Raw genomic sequence first — 27427 nt, 5'->3', positions numbered from 1 at the left:
CGGACCTGTTGGGCCGAAGGGCCTGTTTCCACATTGTAGGGATTCTATGATAGCGAAACATATAGATTGGATTTATTTATCAATGGAAGAAACGTGAAATCAAAATAGCTCTGCATTTACTTTTTTTGACTTTTGCTCACTACAATTTTGTCAGCAAAGCATGTGCCGGGGAGTGTCAGTGATGAAGAGATTGGACAGGTTGGGACTGTTTTCCTTAGAGCAATGGGGGATATCACTGAGACGTATAATATGATGAGGGGCATAGAGAGAGTAGATAGGAAGGAACGTTTCCCCTTGGTGGAGTGATCAATGACTGAGGAGGGTGTGGATTTAAGGAAAGGGACAAGAGTGTTAGATGGGGATGTGAGGGAAACACTTTCACCCAAAGGGTTCTGGGAATCTGTAAGGGTGGGAGAGGCAGAAAGCCTTGAGACATATTTAGGTGCACTTGCGATGCCAAGGCACACAAGGCTCTGGGCCAAGGGTTGGGAAAACGGGATGAGGATGATTAGCTGGCTGTTTTTGAGCAACACAGAATCATTGGGCCAAAGGTACTCCAGATCTTTATGACTCTTTTAGAGTAAATCTTGTCTTTGGAAATGGTGACAACGCCTCTTCTTTCTCAGGCGGCTGAGGGAGTACAGCATGTCCATAAGGCCCCTCACCATCTTCTACAGATACACCAACATAAAGCAAACTGTCCAGGTGCATAATGGCCTGGTGTGGCAACTGCTCTGCCCGGGACAGTAAGAAACTGCAGAAAATTGTGTGCACAGTCCAGACCATCACGGAAGCCAACCTCCCACCGATGTACTCCATTTATGTGGCTTGTTGCTGTGGAAACGCTGCCAACATCATCAATGACCCATCTCACCCTGGTAATGTCTTCTACAATCTCCTCCATCAGGCTGAAGATACAAAAGCTTGAACAGACACACTAGCAGGTTTAAGAATTATTTCTTTCCTGCCATTATTAAACTGATGAACGGTCCTCTCAGATCTCAAATCTAATGTTGATCTTGTTTTGCAAACCTCCTATGCAGTGTACCCTGTATACCTCACTCTGTCTGAGCACCCGATGATCTGTATCTCCTTGTTTGCTATGATCTGCCTGCACTGCTTGTAAAACAAAACTTTCCACTGTACTTAGGTACATGTGATGACAAATCAAATCAAATCATTTTTCTCCAGCGACCAATTTTACGATCAAACCAGCTTCTAATCACACAGAATGGCTCATTGTCTCAACAACATTGGGGTCAAAGGTGTTCACAAATATGAGGGGACTTGCTTTAACCGTTGCTGTAGCTGTATCACCCAAACAGGTTTCTCTGGAGCAGAAGAACAAAGAAAATTACAGCACAGGAACAGGCCCTTCTGCCCTCCAAGTCTGCGCTGATCCAGATCCTCCACCGAAACCTGCTGCCTATTTTCTTAGCGTCTGTATCCCTCTGCTCCCTGCCCATACATGTATCTGTCTAGATAGATCTTAAATGATGCTATCATTGCTGCCCCTCGGTGCCCTCCATTAAAACAAAATCATTTGAAACCATAAAACAAAGCCTCATGATTAACCTTTTTCTTCCCCAATTAAGGTTTAATTTTGTTTCAGAATTTTCTGTGGCATCCTGACAGGAAAAGGCTATGTGCTGAATATGAAACATTAAATGATCCACATTCATGCTGGAGCAACCGCTTGGAGAATCTGGCCCCTTGGAAAGCAATAAATGTGGAACCAGACCGTTCACAAAGTGCAGCTTTTTCCTTTTAACTCCGCAGGTCGGGCAGCATCTGAGGAGAGAGAAACCGGGTTAACCTTTTTTGAGTTCTGAATAAAGGGCGTCAGAATCGAAACACTAACCCTGTGCTCCCTCTCTCCAGTGGTCACAGTTTCTGTCGCAAAAGCAGATCATTTGAGCTATAGCGAGAGGCTGAATAGGCTGGGGCTGTTTTCCCTGGAAGCTGAGGGGTGACCTTATAGAGGTTTATAAAATCATAAGGGGGCATGGATAGGATAAAATAGACAAAGTCTTTTCCCTGGGGTGGGGCAGTCCCGAACTAGAGGGCATGAGTTTAGGGTGAGAGGGGAAAGATATAAAAGAGACCTAAGGGGCAACTTTTTCACGCAGAGAGTGGTACGTGTATGGAATGAGCTGTCAGAGGAAGTGGTGGGGGCTGGTCCAATTGCAACATTTAAGAGGCATTTGGATGGGTATATGAATAGGAAGGGTTTGGAGGGATATGGGCCGGGTGCTGGCAGGCGGGACTAGATTGGGTTGAGATATCTGGTCAGCATCATCGGGTTGGACCGAAGGGTGTGTTTCCATGCTCTACATCTCCATGACGCTGTTTGGACATCATGGTGTCAGTGTGCATCGATTGGCCCCTGCCTTTGTGACAATACAAAAGTGAATGTTGTACCAAAGTACTTCAGTGGGCCTGAAAGACTGAGTCAGCTGCGAAAACAGTGCGGGCCAGTGTCAACGTTTTTTTGGTGGAATCTTGCTATGCAACTCTCATCTGCCCCATTTCCCACATGATAACAACGGCTACACTCGAAGACAGAAGTACCCTTTGGGTGCAAAGTCATTTGACCTATTCTTAGGTCCTGGTAATAATCCAAAACTTTCTTTGTCGAGAGAGAAAAAATAATCTAGTGATGCATTGGAGATAAATAAACAAAACGTGCTATTGAAGTTTTTCAGCCAGTGGGGTTCAGTTGCTCAATGGGTAAGGAACAATGTGCCATTTACACATGAGGCAATCCCTCTGTGTATCATATTCTGAATCCTGTGTGTACTTTGACAACAAACCCAGTCAGTCTGAGTCAGGAAGGGCAGAATATTCTCTGATCCACTGACAGTTCCAGAGATGACTGAGGCATTTAAGTGTTGTCAATTTGTGAGAGGGTATCAATTTCAAACGCCCAACACCTTAAAATCATGACACATGTGTGAAAGAAACAGCTGTGGAAGAAGGTGACAGCTTTGATGAGCGTGTTGACAGTGATAAATGATGTGGCAGGCCAGCCAAGTTGACAATCCAACGACACACCCTTGGCATGTAGGCCCGAGTCGAAAGCTGGCTTTACCTTGCTCAGTGCAACAGTTAAACAGCAAGATGATTAGTGTTTACGCAAAATGGCAGGTGTTAATAGCATCAACTTCCTTTAGCCGAAGGTATAGTGTCATGTCCTGAACAGCAATTGTGTACCATGTAAAATGGAGGTGAGGGGCAATTTCCTCTCTTACCTGGCCATTCCCTTCTCTGGGTTCAGTCACGGCACATATTTCAGGTGTGTCAGTCATGCTCATGCATGTACCACAGACTGCACAGATTCTGACATGTGTTGATAGAACATGGACATGCACTGCACCTGTTTTCACGGGACAGGTGACACTCATTTCACTTATTCAATTTTCAGGACCACATCCCGGCCAATCAGAGTCAACCTGCCCTCATTTAGGGCTTGAATGAAACTTGGCAGTTAACTGTCGATCGTCGTCAGTCGGTGCACTCTCCATGGCAATGCCTCTACCAGTCAGAGTCAACCCATTGGCACTCTGACCTCAAACAGTATAAATGCTGGTATCCTCCTCCAGCTGGTATTCATGCAAATTGTCTTGTTGAGTGCAAGATGGATATCTCGGACAAAAATGTGCCCTTTTCCAATAATATCTGAGTATTTTCTTAATTCTTCTTGATCTCTCCAGTGACTTTTATTTTTGCTCCCTGATGATTGTCTCATATCCAGTAACTCCTGGGGAGTAACTCTCCAGGAAGAAAAGGCAAGGTTGACTAGGTTCTGATGTTACAATCTTGTGAAACTTGAGAAAATTTAATTACAGACTGCTTACTTTGTTACAAGCAATTACACACAAGCTATCACCAGTGTCTCCTTGTTGGTCTTATTGCCAATTTGTCATCGCCTCCAAAGTGGAGGAACAGAGTCTGGATGCTAGCTTGCTAATTAAGTATCAAGCCGATATTTCTAAGCAATGCCATACACCAAGGCCATAAAGTGATCAGGCCTGACCATTAATAACACCAACCGTACACACCCCAATATGGTTCCTTCACTAATCCAACTCCCAATCCTACCCCTCTAAGCACAGTTAGAACTGGAGAACCTTTCCCTAAGCCTTAATCTGCATCTCCTCAAAGCATGGAGTGGATGTTGGGAAGATGTTTCCATTGTTAGGAGAGATGGGGATCCAAGGGCACAGCCTGAGAGTGAAGGGAAGAGCCTTTAGGATGGAGATGAAGAGAAACTTCACCAGCCAGACGGCGGTGAACCTGTGGAATCCAATGCCCATGTAGGCCAGATCGTTGAGTATATTTAAGACGGAGATAGATAGGATTTCCATTGTCAAGGGAATCCAAAGTTATGGAGAGAAAGCGGGAGAATGGGGTTGAGAACCTTATTAGCCATGATTGAATGGTGGAGCAGACTCGATGGGCCAAACGGCCTAATTTCTGTTCTGACGTCTTATGGACATAATCAAGGAACGTCAGTTGACGTTTTCATTAACGCGGTCACTGAGCATGGACAGAGTGCAGCTTCTGAGTGGAAGGCCACAGAGGAAAACCGTGACGTGTGTCTTAAATAGATGGTGCCACCAGTGAGGCGTTTTGCTGAAGGTAAGACCTGAAGCAGAGAGGGTAGACTCCTCCCAGGAGCTGGGAGCAGCTGCTATTCCCTCCAGTCAAAGGCACCGTGAGGGGCCATTTTACTGGCATTTTGTTGACAGTGGGATAGTACAGGAGGACGTTCAGCCCCAGTGGATAGATAGCTCCATTGTTCTCTTAGGAGCGCTGGAACCCGTCACCTCACAGCGGATACAAGTGATTGTACGTTCCCATTATCGGAACTGTTGCAGGCTCAAGACAAACTCATGAGGAAGCCCTGAAACAAAGGGAAACAACCTCTCTTATCGATTTCACGCACTGCATCTCCTCAGTTGACTTGTGGCTGAGGAAATTAGACAGGTGATGAGGGAACTTAAGTAATTTCCTGTGCCAGCAGCTTTTTGTTCCCTCACCATCCTGTGCTTGACGTCAAATCAATGCCAGGATGGTTTCCTGCCAAGCTAGAGCGTTCAAAATAAACGTCTGGAAATGAAAGCAAGATAACCGTCTTTATGTCATCTCCTGCTTGCATTAACTCAATCAGTCCTCTCTCCATCCCCCTCTCACTCAATCACTCCTCTTTCCATCCCCCTCACTCAATCACTCCTTTTCTCCGTCCCCCTCACTCAATCACTCCCTTTCTCCATCCCCCTCTCATTCAATCTCTCCCCCTCTCCATGCCCCCTCACTAAATCTCTCCCCTTCTCTCTGTCCCTCTCTCACGCAATCTCTCCCTCTCTCGTTCCCTGACCTCTCTCACTCAATCTCTCCTCTCTCAGTCCCCCCCCTTCACTCAATCTCTGCCTCTCTCTTCGTTTCCCCTCTCACTCAATCTCTCCCCCACTCTCCATCAACCTCTCACAACAGTAGGAATGAGACTCCCTACATCTTTGGTGAGTGTCTGCAGTGCATCATGCAGGTAGTACACACTGCTGCTACTGAGCGTCGGTGGTGGAGGGAGTGGATGTTTGTGGATGCGGTGCCAATCAAGCGAGCTGCTTTGTCCCAGATGGTAATAGACATACAGGGAGAAACAGACCCTTCAGTCCAATGCATCCATGCCAACCAAATATCCGAGATAAATCTAGTCCCATTTGTAGCACCCAGCCCATATCTCTCCAAACCTTTCCTACTCATATACCCATCCAGGTGCATTTTAAATGATATAATTGTACCAGCCTCCACCACTTCCTCTGGCAGCTCATTCCATACACGCACCACCCTCTGTGTGAAAAAGTTGCCCCTTAGGTCTCTTTTACATTTTTCCCCTCTCACCCTAAACCTATGCTCTCTAGTTCTGGACTCCCCTACCCCAGAGAAAATACCTTATCTATTAACCCAACTATGCCCCTCATGATTTTGTAAACCTCTATAAGGTCACCCCTCAGCCTCCGACACTCCAGGGAAAACAGCCCCAGCCTATTCAGCCTCTCCCTATAGCTCAAACTCTCCAACCTTGGCAACATCCTTGTAAATCGTTTCTGAACCCTTTCACGTTTCACAATATCCTTCCTATAGTAGGGAGATCAGAATTGAATGCAGTATTCCAAAAGTGGCCTAACTGATGTCCTGTACAGTGGCAATGTGACCTCTCAATTCCTGTCCTCAATACTCTGACCAATAAAGGAAAGCATACCAAACACCTTCTTCACTATCCTATCTACCTGTGACTCTGCTTTCAAGGAGCTATGAACCTGCACTCCAAGGTCTCTTTGTTCAACAACACTCCCTCGGACCTTACCATTAAGTGTATAAGTCCTGCCCTGAATTGCCTTTCCAAAATGCAGCGCCTGACATTTATCTAAATTAAACTCTATCTGCCACTTCTCAGTTCATTCGCCAGTCTGATCAAGCTCCCATTGTACTTCTTCACTGTCCACGACACCTCCAATTTTGGTATCATCTGCAAACTTACTAACTATACCTCCTATTTTCATATCCAAATCGTTTATATAAATTACGAAAAGTAGTGGACCCAGCACCGATCCTTGTGACACTCCACTGGTCACAGGCCTCCATTCTGAAAAACAACCCTCCGTCTTCTACCTTCGAGCCAATTCTATATCCAAATGGTTATTTCTCCCTGTATTCCATGTGATCTAACCTTGCTAACCAGTCTCCCATGAGGAACCTTGTCGAACGCCTTATTGAAGTCCATATAAAGCACATCCACCACTCTCCCCTTATCAATCCTCTTTGTTACTTCTTCAAAAAACTCAATCAAGTTTGTAAGACATGATTTCCCATGCATAAAGCCATGTTGATTATCCCTAATCAGTCCTTGCCTTTCCAAATACATGTAAAACCAGTCCCTCAGGATTCCCTCCAACAACTTGCCCACCACCGATGTCAGGCTCACTGGTCTATAATTCCCTAGCTTTTCCTTACCATCTTTCTTAAACAGTGGCACCGCGTTTGCCAACCTCCAGTTTTCCGGCACCTCACCTGTGACTATTGGTGATACAAATATCTCAGCGAGGGGCCCAGCAATCACTTCTCTAGCTTCCCATAGAGCTCTGGGGTACACCTGATCAGGTGCTGGGAATTTCTCTGCCTTTCTGCATATTAAAACATCCAGCACTTCCTCCTCTGTAATATGGACATTTCTCAAGATATCACCATCTATCTCCTCACATTCTACATCTTCCATGTCCTTCTCGAAATTAAACACTAATGCAAAATACATGTTTAGTATCTCCCCCATCTCTTGCGGTTCTACACGTAGGCTGCCTTGGTGATCATAGAAGGGGTCCTACTCTCTCCCTAGCTACCCTTTTGTCTTTCATGTATTTATAAAATCCCTTTGGATTATCCTTAACCCCATTTGCCAAAGCTATCTCATGTCCCCTTTTTGTCCTCCTGAATTCCCTCTTAAGTAGGCTCCGACTGCCTTTATACTCTTCTAAGGATTGACTCGACCTCCGCTGTCTATACCTGACACAGGCTTCCTTCTTTTCCTTGATCAAAACCTCAATTTCTCTCTTCATCCAGCATTCCCTACAGCTACTGCCTTGCCTTTCACCATGACAGGAACATACTGTCTCTGGACTTTCGTTATGTTGGGCTTCTGTGCACAGGGATCAATTCAGTTCACATTCTCGTGAATTTCCACACTTATGATGCTCCATTTTGTGGTGATGTTGAAATGCAGACATTAAATACGTAGAATATCAGGGAGACAGCCGTCCTGTGAAAGAGTGCAGAGTCTATTCCCTGACAGACCAATGGTTTTTCCGTCTAACACTCCCATCTGAAAGACTGGGCCTCTGATAGTAAGTCTACACACCCAGTATCGGACTGGCACCCCGGCCTTGATTGTGGACACAATCCCGCCTGGAGCACGGATTTGGAAGTCGGAACTTTGTGTTCTACGGCACAGCACGGTGGCTCAGTGGTTAACACTGCTGCCTTGCAGCACTAGGGACCCGGGTTCAATTCCAGCCTCGGATGACTTTCTGTGTGGAGTTTGCACATTCTCCCTGTGTCTGCGTGGGTTTCCTCCCACAGTCCAAAGATGTGCAGGTTAGGGTGGATTGGTCGTGCTAAATTGCACGTAGTGTTCAGGGATGTACAGACTGGGTGAGGTTAGCCATGGGGAATGCAGGGTTAGCGGGATAGGATTGACGGGGTGGGTCTGTGTGGGATGCTCTTCAGAAGGTTGGTGTGGATTCGATGGGCTGAATGGCACTGTAGGGATTCTATGATTTCTCTATGAAGTTCAGTGCACACCACCAACCAATATATTATATTGAGAGAAGGCAAAATGTGAGGGTAAGGTTGGATTCACTCAATACCAGGAAAAATAGGTGCTTTAAAAAGCCTTATTTTACAGAGAGGGAATAGGAAATGGTATAGGCAGTTGAGAAACCCCTTTTCTAAACATGATTTGGAGGAGCCAGTGTTGCATTGGGGGGGGTACAAAGTTAAAAATCACACAATACCAGGTTATAGTCCAACAGGTTTAAGTGGAAGCCCTAGCTTTCAGAGCGCTGCTCCTTCATCAGGTGATTGTGACAGCGCTCCGAAAGCTAGTGCTTTCAAACAAATCTGTTGGCCTACACCCTTTGCTAAAGTCAGCTGGAGCTCGGTCTAGAGTCTCGACTCTGTTCAGAGTGCCTGCTGCTAAATTGGCCCTCTTCATTTCCAATTAAACTAATTGGCAGTCAGCTAAAGCACAAAACCTGGACCATTCAAGCCTCAGTGAATCGAAACATCAGTGAAAGAAATTTGAAAACTGTTGCGGCAAAGTCGAACACGGGACAAAGATATAAGAAAGTTTAATTGCGCGGTGACTCAGACTGCTCAGGAAGTAGAGATGTGTTTTTCTTTCGGCTACACCCTGTTCTCTCTCTGCGTCGCCTGCATACTTTCCTTAGAATTAAGGCACAGTGCCAGGGGGCCGCTGCGGCGTGAATCAGCCCGAGAGGTGTGCACCGGCAGATCCCACATGTCAATTGTTTGCAAAGAATGAGGCGACAATAGCGACAGCTTGACCCTGTGGCACAGTTGATCTGAATCAGGTTGTGGGTTCAAGTCCTGTGCTGGGACTCAAACACCCAAAGCTTAAATCAAGTCAGACTCTCCAGGGGGTCTGCTGCATCATTGGAAATACCATTTCCAATGAGATCTTGCCTTGCTCAGGTGGGGTACAAGGAACCCACCTCCTCAGGGGTAGAAATCCTCAGTGTCCCGGCTGCCCTTCATCCCTCGGTCCACATGACCGAAACAGACGGCAGAGCTAACGCAACTAGCAGAAATTGCCGGCAAAACTCAGCACGTCTGGCAGCATCCATGGGAAGAAGGTAGACTGAATGTTCCATCAGAACAGTGGAGTCAGGAAAGGAATGGTATTGTTATGGACCAATCCAGAGGCCTTCAAAACATTTCAAGAAAGTAGCCCAGATCCTAACTTTGCTCGTTGTCTTAAGCAGGTGTAAAGTGGATATTCCAGCAGCTGGCCCAACCATTCCGTTTTAAACTAAACAGAATTTATTTGCAAGATTACCGAATGAAACAAAGGAGAACAGACTTAACCTCTCCCAAAACCCAACAGATCATCCCAACTTAACGATGCTGTTCCAAATTCCTGCAATAATCCCCATAACCACCCCTTGGCACAAAAGGTAAAATCAAACCCAAGGTCTTACAGGAGAGAGAGAGAGAGATGGCAGAGGGGCTCAGGATAGAGCACCTTCTCCCATGTAGCTGTTTCTTTGAAGAGCAGTCTCAAGAAACTGACTGCTTGCTAAAAACCAAACCAGAGAAAAGCTGAACTGGGAGGGCTGGCCACTCCTCTTTCATTGTACAGGTGTTTTTTTTTAAAAAGCTTTTACCTGAAGTCCTAAAACCCTTCAAACCTAGACATCTGGGAACCTGTGTCTTTACGACCACTCTGAAAAACAAAGACCAAGGCCAACGTAACCCTGTTAAAGGAGCAGCAGCATCACAGTGTTGATACTGAATAGGGGGCAGTGGGGAAAGAGGTGAGCAGAGAGGTGAACAGGGAAAACAGACTGAGAGAGTTATAAAAGGAGTAGGTAAACCAGGAGGTAATACATAGCAGGCCAGGACAGCGGAAAAGCTGAGTAAGTGATAGCAAAAGCTAAGCACAGGAGAGAATGGCTGAAAGCAGCCCACATAATATAAAGGAACAACCAGAGATTGGAAAAGTTCAGCAGATCTGGAAAGAGAGAAAGCAGAGTTAATGTTTATGATCCAGTAACCCTTCCTCAGAATGTGAATAATATCACGTGATAATGGCCCCAGGAGTACTTGGGAATATGTGCCTGTGCTCAACAGCAGGACTGGGTGTAAGAGTGGGAAAAACGCATGGAAGAATGGAATCAGGGTGGAACGTCATTGAACTCAGTGTTGAATCCAGAAGGGCTGCAGGGTCCCCAAGCGGAAAATGGAGTGGCTGTTCTTCCAGCTTGCACTGAGCTTCGCTGGAGCACTGCAGCAAGCCCAAGACAGGGATGTTGGCCAGGGAACAGGCGTGGTGTTGAAATGCCAGACAGCCCCAAGTCCAGGGCTGTATTTTCAAGGACAGAATTTAGGTGTTCTGCCAAGCAATCACCCAGTCAGCGTTTCATCTCCCCAGTGTGGAGGATAGCGCATTGTGAGCAATGAATGCAGTCGACTGGACTGAGTGAAGGGTAGGTAAAGGGTTGCTTCACCTGGAAGGTGTGTCAGGGCCTTTGGATACAGAGGAGGGAGGGGGAACTAAACAGACAGGGTTTACAAACTGTGATTGGATGGGCAAGTGTTTGGGAGCTGTTGGGAATGGAGGAGGAGTGGACCAGGGTGCCCGGGAGGGAATGGTCCCTGTGGAATGTTGACAGGGGAGGGGAGGGGGAGATCCGTCTGGTATTGGCATCCAAACAAAATAACGGCTTCCAATCCCTTTGGATGCAGATGTTGAGGGGGGTGGTAAGTGAGGACTAGAGGAACCTATCATCATTGTGCTGAGGTCAGAATGTGGGAGATGGCTGAGGGCACAGTGGCAGGGAATCTTGGATTGAGGAAATAGTGGGACATTTCTGAGGCATCCCCTATGGAAGATGACACCTTCAGGACAGACGTGACAGAGAGAGAGAGAGAGAGAAGCTGGGAGATTATAACTACAATTGTTGGTCAGCTGACTTTTACTGAATACTTGCAGTGTAACGTGCTACAGGCAGTTCCCGGCTTACAACTGATTCCACTCGTTAGTACAATTGTAAGTCGATTTGCATGAAAGTTGGAATACAACACAGTACTCTATAAAATAAGTGAAAAATGTTCCTAAGTGTGAGCAAGCACTCACGTGGTGGATCCTTAATTAATATTAATACATCCTTGTACAGGATGTCAACTTGCAGATCATTTCAGAATACATCCGCACCAACTAATCCCACCGCCCTGTGGCTGAACACTTCAACTCCCCCATGCAGATCCTGGGCCTCCTTCATCGTCAACACTTTCAACTCTGTATGGGATCCAGTTTGTAAGTATGAGTGTTTGTATGTCAGACGTTTTTAAATGAGGGAAGCCCCCCCCCCCCCCCCACCGTGTTTAGATTGAATTTGAGGATGTTATATGACTAGTAACCAGGCCAATATTCCAGAGATCTGAGATTAAATTCAATCACGGCAGCTGAGGGAATTCAAATTCACTTCATAAAATAAATCTGGAATTAAAAATAAGCTGTTATCGGTACTGGTGACAGACACTACATGATCGTTAAAAAAACTCACATTGTCCTTTGGTAAAGAAAATCCGCTATTATGTTCTTTATACACTTCCAGAGGATTGATTCTTACCTTCACTCTAAGATGCCATGGCAACTCAGTTTTATTCAAGATGGAAGCTCAACACCACCTTCTTAAAGGTAGTTAGGGGTGGGCAATAAATAGAACTGCTGCCTCTCAGTGCCAGGGACCCGGGTTCGATTCCAGCCTCAGGTGACTATCTGTGTAGAATTTATACATTCTCCCCATGTCTGCATGGGGTTCCCTCCATGTGCTCTGGTTTCCTCCCACAGTCCAAAGATATGCAGGTTAGTGTGGATTGGCCATGCTAAATTACCCATAGTGTTTAGGGATATGCAGATTAGGGTGGATTGCCCATGGTGTTCAGGGATGTGCAGGTTAGGGTGGATTGGCCACGCTAAGTTACCCATAGTATCCAGGGACGTGCAGGTTAGGGTGGATTGGCCATGCTAAATTACCCATAGAGCTCAGGGATGTGCAGGCTAGGGTGGATTGACCATGCTAAATTGCCCATGGTGTTCAGGGATGTGCAGGTTAGGGTGGATTGGCCATGCTAAATTACCCATAGTGTTCAGGGATGTGCAGGTTAGAGTGGCTGGGCCTGAGAAATGCAGGTATACAGGGATAGGGTAGGGAGATGGGTCTGGATAGGATGCTCTTCAGAGAGTCAGTGTAGGGTCAGTGGGCTGACTCCACCCTGTAGAGTTCTATGATTCTAGCCAAAATCACCCATGTTCAATGGAAGAATAAAATAATTCCATTATTGTATATTAATGCCATCTTTAGGAGGTCTTGTGCTGGAATGGGTAGTGACTCTGGCTCTACGCCAGAAGCCTTGGGTCTCACTTTGGGACTTGATGTTTTAGAAGTGTGTATTTATCCCACGCCCAAACAGGTTGAGTATCAAATCTTCCAATGTATGCCAATGCCACGGAGTATGAGCGAGAGAGAGATTCCTGGTCAAAAACGACACTTGTAGATTAGTTGTGCGAAGTGCAGAGTTATGGGGATAGGGTCAGTGTGGATGGACCAAATAGCCTTCTTCTTCACTATAGGAATTCTATGATTCTGTCCTCTCGCACATTCTCAATTTCCATCTCTCTATCATTGGTGACTTTGCCATGGTTTCAAACTCTGGTATTCTGTCACTAAATTTCTTTGCCTCTATCTGATCTCATTCTTCAAACCAAGGCAAAACTGCTTTCTTGCTGTTTTATGATCTAGCTTGGTGTCAACTCTTTGAGAATGATGTTTTGATGTTGCTTGGGACAGTGTACAGAGTTAATGTAAGTGCACATTAGGGCTAAATAGAACTGCCAGTTTCAGATATACGCAGATCTGTGAGGGAATGGGATGGATCAAATATTCAACACTGTCCTATGGACTTCAGTCATGTAAAATTGGAGGGAGAAATATTTGGGTAGCCATGGTGTAGTGTTGGACTAAGACATCGATGTGTTGATCCATTGACATCCATTGAACCAAGATCCTGATGTGTTAAATGTCATGAAGGAGTAGGTAGGTGGGAAGGGAGAAAATTGGAGAATTGTGTACAAAAATCTTGAAGCAATTACTGGGTAGGTATGACCAATAATCTAAAAGGCTGAAGGGAAATGTGGACTTTGCACGCTGGCTTATTTCTACCTTTGGTCTCTTATTTCCCCTCATTCAGTCTATCATATACATTTTATAGATGATAACGAAATATTCTTTTAACAGACTAATAAAGCAGTTTGGAAACTGGCCTCCTGATGGCCAAGCTTCCCAGAATGCATTACAACAGGCCTCAGCATCCCCTAGTGGTCAAGGGAATTATTGCAACTTAATAAATTGGATTCCCAGATCCTGCCAGAAGGGGATGCAGAGTAACTGTGAGAAGTTTTGGGCTTTGTGAGTAATTTGTTTGCAGACAACGAAAAGCTTGATGAATGGGTTGGCCTTTCGCTTGGTGCAATTGTGAAAGCAAGCACAATTACTGCTCTATTTTGCTATCTCCTGGAAGTAGATGATGTTAGCTCGATGTGGAATATTTAAAGAATATTAATAAGCAGTGTCACCTGTGAAAGGAAATTAGGAACAGGAGTTGTCCATTCACCTGCGTATATCTGTTCTGTATGTCAACACAATACTGACCACTGAGCTAACTCTGTATTTGCCCTGTATCCTTTAATACCTTTGGCTAACAGAAATCAATCATTCTTAGATTTGTTTGTAGAACAGTTTCAGATTTCTATCATACTTTGTCTGCGTTCAATTCAGGTTAGAGTACGACCTCTACTCCTTGCTTCCGTAATCAGCAGAAATACGTTTCCACTATCGACTCTATCAGTTCACATTAAAGCTTGAAAACTTTAACCAAGTCACTTGGGAGTTCAAAGGAGCACAATCTCATCTTTTATTCCCACCAGCACTAACTCGAAACTGTGCTCCCTTCAATGCCTACGTATCCTTCCTCATGTGTGGAGCCCAGAACTGATCAAAGTTATTCAGTGTCATCTAATCAGGGGCGTCTATGACCTTCTATTTGATGATTGAAGGGAAACGAAGGAGCTTGTAAATACGGAGCAAACTTCATACCCTCAGAATGATCCAAAACACTTCACTACTTAAAATGCCCGTTTGCGATGATGTTGTAATACAGGGAACCCAGTTCCAATGAACAGCAGTGGGATATGTGTGCAAGTCAGCTATTGGAATTAGAATCAGTTTATTGTCACATGAGTGCAATGCAAAGTTTACAAGCTCACCACTTACGACATCATTGGACTGCAGGTGAGGTCAGCACGGACTGGATGTGAGGTCAGCACAAAGTGGATGTGAGGTCAGCGCGGATTAGAAGTAAGGTCAGAATGGACTAGAGGTGAGATCACTGTGGATTGGAGGTGAGGTCAGCACAGACATTTGAAATCTAACATCTACCAGTTCAAATGTTGTTAGAAATCACTGTCCAAATAATCAGGAGGACATCATGATCTTTGTTTTCCTACCTTTTTGTGAGCTCTCTTGTCACTGCAATGATATATTTCTCTGAATGTCCTGCTAATCTCCATGTTATCAGATTGGCAATGGAGGGCAATCTGTTTGCGCTCTCAGTTGTTAATGGGGAAAAGCACGACATTAATACGGAGGTCAAAGACCATTGAGTGGAAAGGAGAGAACTTACATCTGTGGAGCCTACTGACAGGACTTTACATTTAAGACTGGTGCCTTCTTACTGAAATCCAATGCAGTCCACAAACCTCAGACAGTGCAGTCACCTGACATGGTCCTTGTTTGGCAGGACTGGACAATTGGTGGCCAGGGAATGTGCCCACTTGACCAAATAAAGATAGAGGGTGGGCTCTTCAAGCTGGAGAACCAATGGGAGGGCTCAACAGGAATTCACGGAAGGTCACAAGTCCTTGAAATACTCCTCCTCGAAAGGAAGCTGAGCCCTTGAATCAGAGGTCAATAGATGTTTGATGAGCGAGGGAGTGAAAGGTTATCTGGGATAGATGAGGACATGGAGTTGGCAGATTACCATAATGAACAAAGAACATAGAACATAGAACAATACAGCACAGAACAGGCCCTTTGGCCCACGATGTTGTGCCAAACATTTGTCCTAGCTTAAGCACCCATCCATGTACCTATCCAATTGCCGCTTAAAGGTCGCCAATGATTCTGACTCTGCCACTCCCACAGGCAGCGCATTCCATGCCCCCACCACTCTCTGGGTAAAGAACCTACCCCTGACATCCCCCCTATACCTTCCACCCTTCACCTTAAATTTATGTCCCCTTGTAACACTCTGTTGTACCCGGGGAAAAAGTCTCTGACTGTCTACTCTATCTATTCCCCTGATCATCTTATAAACCTCTATCAAGTCACCCCTCATCCTTCGCCGTTCCAATGAGAAAAGGCCTAGCACTCTCAACCTATCCTCGTACGACCTATTCTCCATTCCAGGCAACATCCTGGTAAATCTCCTCTGCACCCTCTCCAAAGCCTCCACATCTTTCCTAAAATGAGGCGACCAGAACTGCACGCAGTATCCAAATGTGGCCTTACCAAGGTCCTGTACAGCTGCAACATCACCTCACGACTCTTGAATACAATCCCTCTGCTAATGAACGCTAATACACCATAGGCCTTCTTACAAGCTCTATCCACCTGAGTGGCAACTTTCAAAGAGCTATGAACATAGACCCCAAGATCCCTCTGCTCCTCCACCTTACTAAGAACCCTACCGTTAACCCTGTATTCCGCATTCTTATTTGTCCTTCCAAAATGGACAACCTCACACTTGACAGGGTTGAACTCCATCTGCCACTCCTCAGCCCAGCTCTGCATCATATCTAAGTCCCTTTGCAGCCGACAACATCCATAATGAGTGACGGGGCAGGCTCAAGAGAGTGAGTAGCCTGTTCCTAATGAGTCGGCATGTATTTTTATCTGGAGGTTGCCATGACAGGTAAGGGAGCAAGGGGACAGTGCATGCATCGTGAGGTGCCATCCAAGTTCTCTGTGATAAAGAAAATCATCACAGCTCCTGGGCCACTACCATGGAGAGTTCAACCCTTCATCGGGTAGGTTTTGCCACACCTTTAGTGACAGCACGGTGGCTCAGCGGTTATCACTGCTGCCTTACAGCACCAGGGACCCGGGTTTGAATCCAGCATTGGGCGGCTGTCCGTGTGGAGTTTGCAAATTCTCCCCGTGTCAGTGTGGGTTTCCTCCGGGTGCTCCGGTTTTCTCCCACAATCCAAAGATGTGCAGGTTAGGGTGAATTGGCCATGCTAAATTGCCCATCGTGTTAGGTCAATTAGTCAGAGGGAAATGGATCTGGGTGGGTTGCTGTTCGGAGGGTCAGTGTGGACTTGCTGGGCCGAAGATCCTGTTTCCTCACTGTAGGGAATCTAATCTAATCTTTGACAGGGCAAGTGTACCCCAGCTGCACCCTTACTGTGCTGGCTGATTTACCCTGGTCAGGGAACATCCATCTCTGCTCTAAGTGGCTTTGTGTACAGTCAATAAACGCACATTTCATTTGGATAGGGGCTGCATGGTGGCTCAGTGGTTAGCACTGCTGCCTCTCAGCACCAGAGACCCGGGTTCAATTCCAGCCTCGGGTGACTGTCTGTGTCACATTCTCCATTCTCCACGTGGAATGGCCACGAGAAATGTGGGGTTATGGGGACTGCTTGGGGGACTGGGTCTGGGTGTGATGCTCTTTGGTGGGTTGGTGCCAACCTGATGGGCCAAATAGCCCCTTTCCACACTGTAGATAATGGGGAAGCAGCTGAAAGTGAGTAGAGCATTAAGGACAGCCAACTACTGAAAGAAGGAAGAAGCAAAACTTTCAGTTAATTTTCTGGTAGGGCCCTGGGGAGTGTTGCTGAACAAAGAGACCTTGGAGTGCAGGTTCATAGCTCCTTGAAAGTGGAGTTGCAAGTAGATAGGATAGTGAAGAAGGCGTTTGGTATGCTTTCCTTTATTGATCAGAGTATAGAGTATAGGAGTTGGGAGGTCATGTTGCGGCTGTACAGGACATTGGTTAGTCCACTGTTGGAATATTGTGTGCAATTCTGGTCTCCTTCCTATCGGAAGGATATTGTAAAACTTGAAAGGGTTCAGAAAAGATTTACAAGGATGATGCCAGGGTTGGAGGATTTGAGGTACAGGGAGGGGCTGAATAGGCTGGGGCTGTTTTCCCTGGAGCATTGGAGGCTGAGGGGTGACCTTATAGAGGTTTATAAAATCATAAGGGGCATGGATAGGATAAATAGACACTAAATAGAACTAGAGGGCATAGGTTTAGGGTGAGAGGGAAAAGATATAAAGGGGACCTAAGGAGGAATTGTTTCACGCAGAGAGTGGCGTGTGTATGGAATGAGCTGACAGAGGAAGTGGTGGATGCTGGTACAGTTGCAACATTTAAAAGGCATCTGGATGGGTATATGAATAGGAAGGGTTTGGAGGGCTATGCTGGGCCGAGTGCTGGCAAATGGGACTAAATCAGGTTAGAATATCTGCTCAGCATGAATGAGTTGGGCCAAAGGATCTGCGTCTGTGCCGTACACCTCTATGACTCTATGACTGTACTAACAAAATGGCTGTGTGTTTCCACCCCCCATGTTGCTGTGGAAGTAAATGGAACGACAAGATAGAACTGGAATTTGTTCGACTTGAAATAGCGAGGGAATTGATTTTTGATTGAAAACTGCCCGTCTCAGATTTGCAATTCTGCTTTCAGTGCTGTGGAAAAAATGTCACAAGTTGTACCTAGAACTCATTGAGGGACTGAAATGCGAGGCAGGTGGGAAATCACAGGATTTGAAGCCACACTTTGAAATCCCTTATTAATGTTATTAATGAATGATATTAATTCATAATAAGAGCTCAAGGGGAGAGGGAGGCCATTGATCAGTTTGTGCCCACACCCAAACATCCAACTCATTCCTGAAAATTCAGAAAACTAGATGTTGATCTCATCAGGGCCTTTGACATAAGAAATCCTGCTGTGAGAGCACATTTGTTGAGAGGGGAGGAATTTACTGTCAGGAAAGCTATTGACACGTGCAGAAGCTTGTTTATCATAAACTGTCATGTACTTATGGGAAAACGAATCAACTTTTGCACCACGCAGAGGGACGTCCAACCCAAATGAAAATAACACTCTGGGAAAAAGGAAGAAATCATTGCAGAATAAACAACAACATAGAGTCATCGAGATATACAGCACGGAAACAGACCCTTCAGTCTGCGTCCACTGCTTTTTATTATTTTTATAAATGATTTAGATGTGAACATAGGAGGTATAGTTAGTAAGTTTGCAGATGACACCGAAATTGGAGGTGTAGTGGAAAGCGAAGAAGGTTACCTCAGAGTACAATGGGATCTTGATCAGATCGGCCAATGGGCTGATGAGTGGCAGATGGAGTTTAATTTAGATAAATGCGAGGTGCTGCATTTTGCAAAGGCAAATCAGGGCAGGACTTATATACTTAATGGTAAGGTCGTGGGGAGTGTTGCTGAACAAAGAGACCTTGGAGTGCAGGTTCTGCTGATGTTGCGGACACTGTATGAACGAAAAGGACCCATATCCAGTGTGAGGAAAGCAGTGCTCTAACAGGAAGAAGGTAGAGTTAAAAAAACACATAAGGCCAGGTTACAGCCCAACAGAAATAAACCTGTTAGACCGTAACCTGGTATTGTGTGATTTTTAACTCTGTCCACCCCCGTCCAACACCGCCACCCCCACTTCATGAAAGAAGCTGAATTGCTTTGTGTACAAATGGCTAGAAACAAAATATCTAGAAAGAAGCAAAACAAGCGCCAAAACCGATAGCTGCTGGCGAGGTATCAGCTGACAATTCTGAGAAATCACTGTACAACAGACTGACTTGATAAAACGTACATGACTGTCAAAAATGAGGATTGCAAAATGGGAGCATCATGTTAATAAAGTATCAGACAGGCATCAATGCTTTGTGCAATCTCACAAGTTCCACAGCTCTGTGTCAAGTTGGTGACAAGAAGGAAACTTTTCAGGGTGAAGTGAAGGCTAGAGGTTGGAACGATACCCATCCCAGGCTGAGAGTCCAATGCAATAGGAAGGATGAAGGTCTATCATTCAATTTGGCAGCTATTGAGTGAGCTTCACTCAGGTTTGAATTCTAAAGAAAGGCTGAACAGGCTGGGACTTTTTTCACTGGAGCGTAGGAGGTTGAGAGTTGCGGGTGTGTTGCTCGGTCAGGCAGCATCCGAGGAGCAGGAGAATCGATGTTTCGGGCTGGAGCCCTAGGAGGTTGAGAGGTTTCTAAAATAATGAGGGGTATAAGTAGGATTAACGGTATTTGTCTTTTCCCTAGGATGGGGGATTTCAAGCCTCAGGGACACATTTTTAAGGTGAGAGGAGAGAGATTTAAAAAAGACACAAGGGGCAATTTTTTTATACAGAGGGTGGCTCGTGTGTGGAGTGAACTTCCTGAGGAAGTGGTGGATGTGGGTACAGTTACAGGTTTAAAAGACATTTGGATAAGTTCATGAATGGGAAAAGTTTGGAGGGATTTGGGCCAGGAGCAGGCAGGTGGGACTAATTTAGTTTGGGATTATGGACTGGTTGGACCGAAGGGTCTGTTTCCATGCTGTGGGACTCTATCTTGGCTGAAAGGTGTCTAAAGCTTGGGGGCATGACCAGAAACCTGCTGGAAGAGATTGGGAGCATTATGCAGTCCCTTGACTGCTCGACAGATCTTAGGAGAAAGCAGAAGATGGCTCCAGAAGTCTTTGGATCTCATCCAGGACAACACTCTGGAATTCCCTCTCCCAGGGCATTGTGGGTCAACCCACAGCAGGAGGACTGCAGCGGTTCAAGAAGGCAGCTCATCCTCATCCTCTCAAGGGGGCAACTAGGGCCGGGCAATAAATGCTGGGCCCAGCCAGTGACACCCACCTCCCACAAATGAGTAAGAAAGAAACTGTCTCAAAGTGGACGAGAGAGTGAGACCAACTCAGCACTGACTGGCTTCCAGTTGCCCCAAGTCCAGCCTCAAAGATAAGATCGGGGAGTTTGAGTGATCACGTGACACCTCCTATGGCCTGGATGAGCAGAGTGATGGGAGTGAAAGAACCTGGAAGGACTAAGATGGTGCAACAATCACAAGGATTTCAACAGAGCCTTTGAAGGGATTTCATCTCCCAGGCCAAACATTGAAGAGACCTCGCTGCAGTTCGCTACGGCAATGGTATTTATGAAGGGACGGACAACTGCTAGCCTACTACACTGGACGAAAGCCGCTGTTTACGAACTAGATCCTACACCCTGTTTGGCACATTCACTGCCTCAGAAGAGCATCAACACAGACAGCACAAGAGAATCAATGATCCTCACAGAATGAGAAGCCATGTTCTGGCTAGTCCAAGAATACCAAGGCTCACCCATAGAAGCCATTGCTTACCACAATCAGAATTGAACTGCTAGTGAGAGGAGAGGCTGGGACTCTCTTTTCCCTGGAGCAGAGGAGGCTGAGGGGTGATCTTATCGATGTTTATAAGATCATGAGGTGCATACTTGCCTTCCTCAGCCGAGGCATGGAGTACAAGATTTGGCAAACCATGTATTATGAAGTTGAAGGCGTGTACTGTAAGAGAGAGTGAATGCTGTTCTGTGTACATGACCAGATGACAGTCCCAGAGAGTACTGGGAATTTGAAAATATGTAACATTTGGCCGTGAAATGGACACCTGAACTTTGGTTGCTGTTTTAACAATAATTCAAATTTAACCAATCATTTTAAATTTTGCCCCAGGATACTAAATCCCAATCGAGTTTGAATTTATGGTTTCGACAACATCGAACCAATGAGACGATCTGATATTGGGGGGCTATAAAATGCAGACATTTTGAAAATGGGTTAGAGAGCAACTGCTGTAGAGGGAGAAACTGGAGAGTTAATTGTCCATCTTAATATCTTGCTCTCCAAGAAATTAGGAAGCACTCTCTATCAAAGGTACCTTTTCATGTGAAACGTAATTGCAGTAAAAAGATGGAAGATGACCCAGGGAGATCTTCAGCCAGAAGAAGACAGTGGCTTTGTGGTTTTGAAGTTAAGTTAATGTAATTTTAATAATTTTTATTGGAACAGCATATTATTATAGAGTTGGAGGCAGATAATAAGCAGTTAAGGAAAAGGGGTGCTTATAGTTGTGATTAGTTGTTTAATGTTCACTATTAGAGTTAAAAAAAGGATGTTATTTTCTTTAAATCATGAAATTGGTGAGTTCTCTGTCACTCATATTTCACCAGATTATGAGGCGAGGTGAGTTTTTCTGGGTGTTTGGTTTAATTAACAGAGGGGTTCACCTCCGTGTTGTAACATATGTTGCAGCTATAGAAAGCCTATGCTAGGCCACATTTGGAATAATGTGTGCAGTTTTGGTGGCCATGTTACCGGAAGGATGTGGAAGCTTTGGAGAGAGTGAAAAGAAGGTTCATTAGGATGTTGCCTGATCTCGAGGGCGTTGGCTATGAGGAAAGGTTCAAAAGACTCGGATTGTTTTCACTGGGAAGGCAGTGGCTTGGAGGAGACCTGATTGAGGCCTACACAATTATAAGAGGCACAGAGAGGGTGGATAGTCAGAGGGTGGAAGATAGTCAGAGACTTTTTCCCAGGGTTGAAGTTTCAATTACAAGGGGACACAGGTTCAAGGTGAGAGAGGGGGAACGGTTTTAAGGGAGATATGTGAGGGAGGTTTTTCATGCACAGAGAGGTAGGAGATAATAAGATTTGTAGCTCAGGTTGAGGTTCTGGATGTAGGTTTGCTCACTGAGCTGCAAGGTTCATTTTCAGGTGTTTCGTCACCCTACTAGGTAACTTCATCAGTGAGCCTCCGAATGAAACACTGGTGGCAGTGCCCACTTTCAATTTATGTGTTTAGGTTTCCTTGGGTTGATGATGTCATTTCCTGTGATTATGTCATTTCCTGATATTTTTCTCAGGGGTGGTAAATGGGGCCCAAGTTAATGTGTTTGTTGATAGAGTGCCAGTTGGAATGTCATGCTTCAAGGAATTCTCGTGCGTGTCTCGGTTTGGCTTGTCCTAGGATGGATGTGTTGTCCCAGTCGAAGTGGTGTCCTTCCTTATCTGTATGTAATGCTACTAGTGAGAGAGGGTCATGTCATTTGTGGCTAGTTGATGTTCATGTATCCTGGTGGCTAGTTTTCTGCCTGTTTGTTCAATGTAGTGTTTGTTACAGTCCTTGCAAGGTATTTTGTAAGTGACATTAGTTTTGCTTGTTGTCTGTGTAGGGTCTTTCAAGTTCATTAGCTGCTGTTTTCGTGTGTTGGTGGGTTTGTGGGCTACCATGATGTCAAGAGGCCTGAGTAGTCTGGCAGTCATTTCTAAGACATCTTTGATGTAGGGCAGAGTGGCTAGGGTTGGATGTAATTTGTCTGATTGTTGATAAATCGGCGGACTGTGTTCGTTGGGTACCCATTCTTTTTGAATACACTGTATAGGTGGTTTTCCTCGGCTCTGCGTAGTTCCTCTGTGCTGCAGTGTGTGGGAGCTCATTGAAACTGTGTTCTAATGCAGTTTCATTTGTGGATTGTGAATTTTATGCCAGTGAGGGTATTATTGATGGCCTTGATGGTTTCCTCTAATTTGTTTCGTTTAGTGATGACAAAGATGTCATCCACGTAGCGGACCCAAAGTTTGGGTTGGATGGTTGGTACAGCTGTTTGTTCGAGTCTCTGCATTACTGCCTCTGCTAAGAACCCTGATATCGGAGATCCCATGGGGGTTCTGTTGGTTTGTCTGTAGGTTTTGTTGTTGAAGGTAAAGTGGGTGGTAAAGCATAGGTCCATTAGCATTGTCCATGCTGATGAAGTTGGTGGTGTCTGGTATATGTATCTTTGGTTCTTCTAATAGTGTAGTCAGTGTTTCCTTGGCCAGGTTGATGTTGATGGATGTAAACAAGACTGTAAAGTCAAAGGAGACCATTATTTCATCCTCTTCTGTCTTGGTGTCTTTGGTCTTCAGGAATTCTTGGGTGGAGTGGCATGAGTCTTCTCCTAAGTGTTTTAGTCTTTGGTGTCGCACCTTGGCCAATCCGTAAGTTGGTGTAAGTGGTAGGAGCTTTGAACACACTGCCAGAAGAGATGGGGAAAGCAGGTACATTGGTGACATCTAAGATATATCTGGGCGGGTATAGAGGGATATGGACTGAATAAGGGCAGAAGCTTTGTTTTTAGTTTAGTTAGTGCATGACGATCGGCACAGACTTGGAGGGCCGAAGGGCCTGTTCCTGTGCTGGACCACTCTTTTGTTCTTTGTTGTTAAATAAGGTGAGTAGCAAAGGTCTTTTCCCCAATTTAGAGGAGTCCAGAACTAGAGGATATCAGTTTAAGTGAGAGGGGAAAGATATAAAAGGGACCTGAGGGGTAACGTTTTCACGCTGTGGGTGGTGCATGTATGGAACAAGCTGCCAGAGAAAGAGGTGGAGATGGGTTCAGTTACGACATTTAAAAGCCATTTGAATAGGAAAGGTTTAGAAGGATATGGGCCAAACGCAGGCCAATGGGACTAGTTCAGGTGAGGAAACCTGGTTGACATGGACGAGTTGAACCAAAGGATCTGTTTCCATGCTGTATGACTCCGTGAGTGAGCTCACCCAATAAACTTGAAGCTGAACAAGAAGCAGAAGAAACCAATTGAAAGTGCCTGAAGACAGGTACATTGAGCATGTACTGACAGCGAAAGGAACTTTGACCAGAAGCTGATAGCGCCAGAGCTATATCAGAGATGGAGCAAGCAACACATTTTATCAACAAACACTCATTCTCTTTGTTGACTGTGAGTAACTGGCAGTGCCAGTGCTGGTAATTTTGTTCTGTTTCTCTGTTGCCCAAAGGAGGATGCTGGGAGAAATGGGATTGTTTGGCGCAGTCACATGACACCTAGCTCTACTGTGAGTGGCTAATCTGTGTAGGCCACAGAAGAGGCATCGGCCACAATGGCACATTTCAATCCTCAGACAGAAATGAAATAGCTCTCTTTCTCAGCAGAGAGCTGGATTACGAGTAAAAGCTGTTTGCGGGTATGCCTGGCCTGAACTCCTGGTTTCATGTCGGCTACATAACATTCCGCCGGGACTGAGTCACCTCTTGAGTGAATGGGTGTGGTGCACACTACAGAGCTCAACGGTGACTGTCTGCTTTGGAGAGAATTAACCAAGTCAAAACAGCCGATTAGTTCAGTCTCCAATTCATGCAGTAATCCCCTTCCCCACATAAATCCCCCCTCCCACCCCCCAACATTAATCCAAAGGGATCAAATTCAGATTTAGCAATTGAGATGTCATGTAGAGATACCTAGTTTCTTGTTAACTCGTTTGGTACCACAATGGATCTCCAAAATCCACGTGTGCTACTCGACAGAGCAACACTCGTTCTGTCTTCGATTTGTTGCGTATTTGGCAGTGAGATGGTAGTATAAAGCAAACCAAACACGACCGAGGATACTGATCAACCTGTTAATGCTTTGAAACTGTTCCAATGGTAACGCCTCTGCCAAACGCCATGGGTCATTTAACAAGATCGATGGCACTATATCAACGCAAGCTGTCGTTGCTTTATATCGTCCAAGAATGAACAGCACTTGAAGTTAAAGGCAGACGGTTTAGAGAGGATTTGAGGAGGGTTTTTTTAACCCCCTGGGAGAGTAGGTTAATGTCACCATAGTCCCAGAGGGCCCTCGGATGGGGCTGCTCTTTCATTACAGCGAGAGAAAGAGCGAGGAATGGTGATGGCTTTGAACCTGAGGGCCAGCACGCCTCAGCTAAAGGGGAGAGGCTGAGACGGAGAGTCCTTCAAGGTGAAACACAGGACGAGACCGCTCAGCCCCTCGAATCTGTTCCAACCATTCAGTGAGATTGTGGCCAATCTGTGGCCTTACTCCCTGCCTTTAGCCCATACCTTTGCTGAACAAGCATAAGTCTATCTCAGTTTTTAAAATTAACAACTGATCGAGAGTCCACTGCGGGAGAGAGTTCCAAACCTCTCCCACCCGTTGTGTGAGCTGTCTGGAGCTAATTCTCAGACTATGCCTCTAGTTCGAGAATCCCAAACCTGGAGAAATAGTTTATCTTTACCTAGCCTGTCTTCTCCTGTTAATGTTTTGAAGACTTTGATCAGATCACCCATTAACCTGAGGAAAACAGGCCTAATTTATACAATGGGAGGAAGTGAGGCCTGCAGATGCTGGAGATCAGAGTTGAAAGGGTGGGGCTGGAAAAGCACAGCAGGTCAGGCAGCATCTGAGGAGCAGGAGAGTCGATGTTTCTGCCCTTAATTTACACAACGTTTCCTCATAACTGAACTCCATCTGTCTTGTAAACCTACATTGTACTCCCTCCAATACCTCAGTCAGTGTGAGAATTTAACCCACACTATTGGATCAACCTGCATAGGAAACCAGCTGTCCAGCCAACCAGGCCAATCAACGCCAAGGGTAGTAAAGGTGTGGAAACCTCACAACCTTTAAGAGGTATGTGGATGACCACTTGAAATGTTCAAACACTGAAGGCTGTCCAGATGTTGGGAAGTGAGATTACTGGGAATAGAGTCCTAACAGTGTGGAAGCAGACCATTCAGCCCCTCAGGTCCACACCGACCCTCTGAAGAGTATTCCAGCCAGACCCAGCACCCCACTTTATCCCTGCACTTCCCTTGGCTAATCCACCTAGCCTGCAAATCCCTGGACACTATGGGACCATGTCGCACAGCCAATCCCCCTAACGTCTTTGGACTGTGGGAGGAAATTGGTGCAAACCCACACAGTATGCGTGGAAAGTTCTTTACGCAGAGGGCGGTGGGTGTCTGGAACATGTTGCCAGTGGAGGTGGTAGAGGTGGGCGTCATTGAAGATGTATCTAGACAGATACATGAATGGGCAGGGAGCACAGAGAAACAGATACTTAGAAAATAGGTGACAGGTTTAGATAGAGAAGCTGGATCAGTGCAAGCTTGGAGGGCTGAAGGGCCTCTTCCTGTGCTGTAATTTTCTTTGTAGACACGGGGAGAATGTGCAAACTCCACACAGACAGTCATCCGAGGCTGCAATCAAACCCAGGTCCCTGACACTGTGAGGCAGCAATGCAGACCCGATGGGCTGAAGGGCCTCATTAGGAGAAAGTGAGGACTGCGGATGCTGGAGATCAGAGTTGAAGAATGTGGTACTGGAAAAGCACAGCCAGTCAGGCAGCATCCGAGGATCAGGAGAGTTGAAGTTTTGAGCATTTCTGATTAGATTAGATTAGATCCCCTACAGTCCACACCGACCCTCCGAAGAGTAACCCACCCATTCCCACTTCCCTCTGACAAATGCACCTAACACTAAGGGGAATTTAGCATGGCCAATTCACCGTAACCTGCACATCTTTGGACTGTGGGAGGAAACAGGAGCATATTCTCGCAACGTCAACTCTCCTGCTCCTTGGATGCTGCCTGAGCGACTGTGCTTTTCCAGCACCTTGCTCGTTGTCTCTGAAGGGCTTCATTGTATGATTCTGTGACTCATGTGCCTCAAACAGCAGAGTTCACTCAGATTTAAAGACAGGTTAAGATCTGTGGCCGGTGCATTGTGGGAAAAAAGCAGGCAAAGGAGGAAGATGCACATTTATGTAGTGCTTTTCACAGCCACTAGCTCTCTCCAACACTTTGCACTGCCTTTAAATTGTAGTCAGTGTTTTAATGGAGGGAACACAGCATTCAATTTGCACAGAACAAGCTCCCACAAGTAGCAATATGAATTCTGTTTTGTCAACGTTGATCGGGAATGGGAGTGGGGGGGTGGGTCAGATATTGTTCGGAGTGTTGTCCTTGGAGAAGATGAAGAAGGGTTTATGCCCGAAACGTCGATTCCCCTGCTCCTTGGATGCTGCCTGACGTGCTGCGCTTTTCCAGCAACACATTTTTCAGCCGGAGAAGATGCCACTGGTTTAGTATAACCACTCATACAAACAGAACAGGCTTCAGTTTAAAAATCCACGGTATCTCCAACAGA

General features: G+C 45.7%; 1 long non-coding RNA gene across 1 annotated transcript in view; it reads right to left on the bottom strand.

Moving 5' to 3' along the window:
- Positions 1 to 1205: 1205 nt before the first annotated feature.
- LOC148136394 (uncharacterized) overlaps positions 1206 to 27427 on the bottom strand; it is a 72326-nt gene continuing 46104 nt past the window's right edge. Inside the window, exon 3 of the long non-coding RNA XR_015754386.1 lies at positions 1206 to 1791. This is a non-coding gene — a long non-coding RNA (uncharacterized LOC148136394). The remainder of the gene's footprint in view (positions 1792 to 27427) is intronic.

This window comes from Chiloscyllium plagiosum, unplaced genomic scaffold (genome assembly GCF_037043375.1).
Source record: "Chiloscyllium plagiosum isolate Xiang-an unplaced genomic scaffold, Cpla_swu_hap1 HiC_scaffold_45, whole genome shotgun sequence".
Lineage (NCBI taxonomy): Eukaryota > Metazoa > Chordata > Chondrichthyes > Orectolobiformes > Hemiscylliidae > Chiloscyllium > Chiloscyllium plagiosum.
The sequence above is the reverse complement of the archived record's forward strand: the minus strand, read 5'-3'. Positions and strand labels throughout refer to the sequence as shown.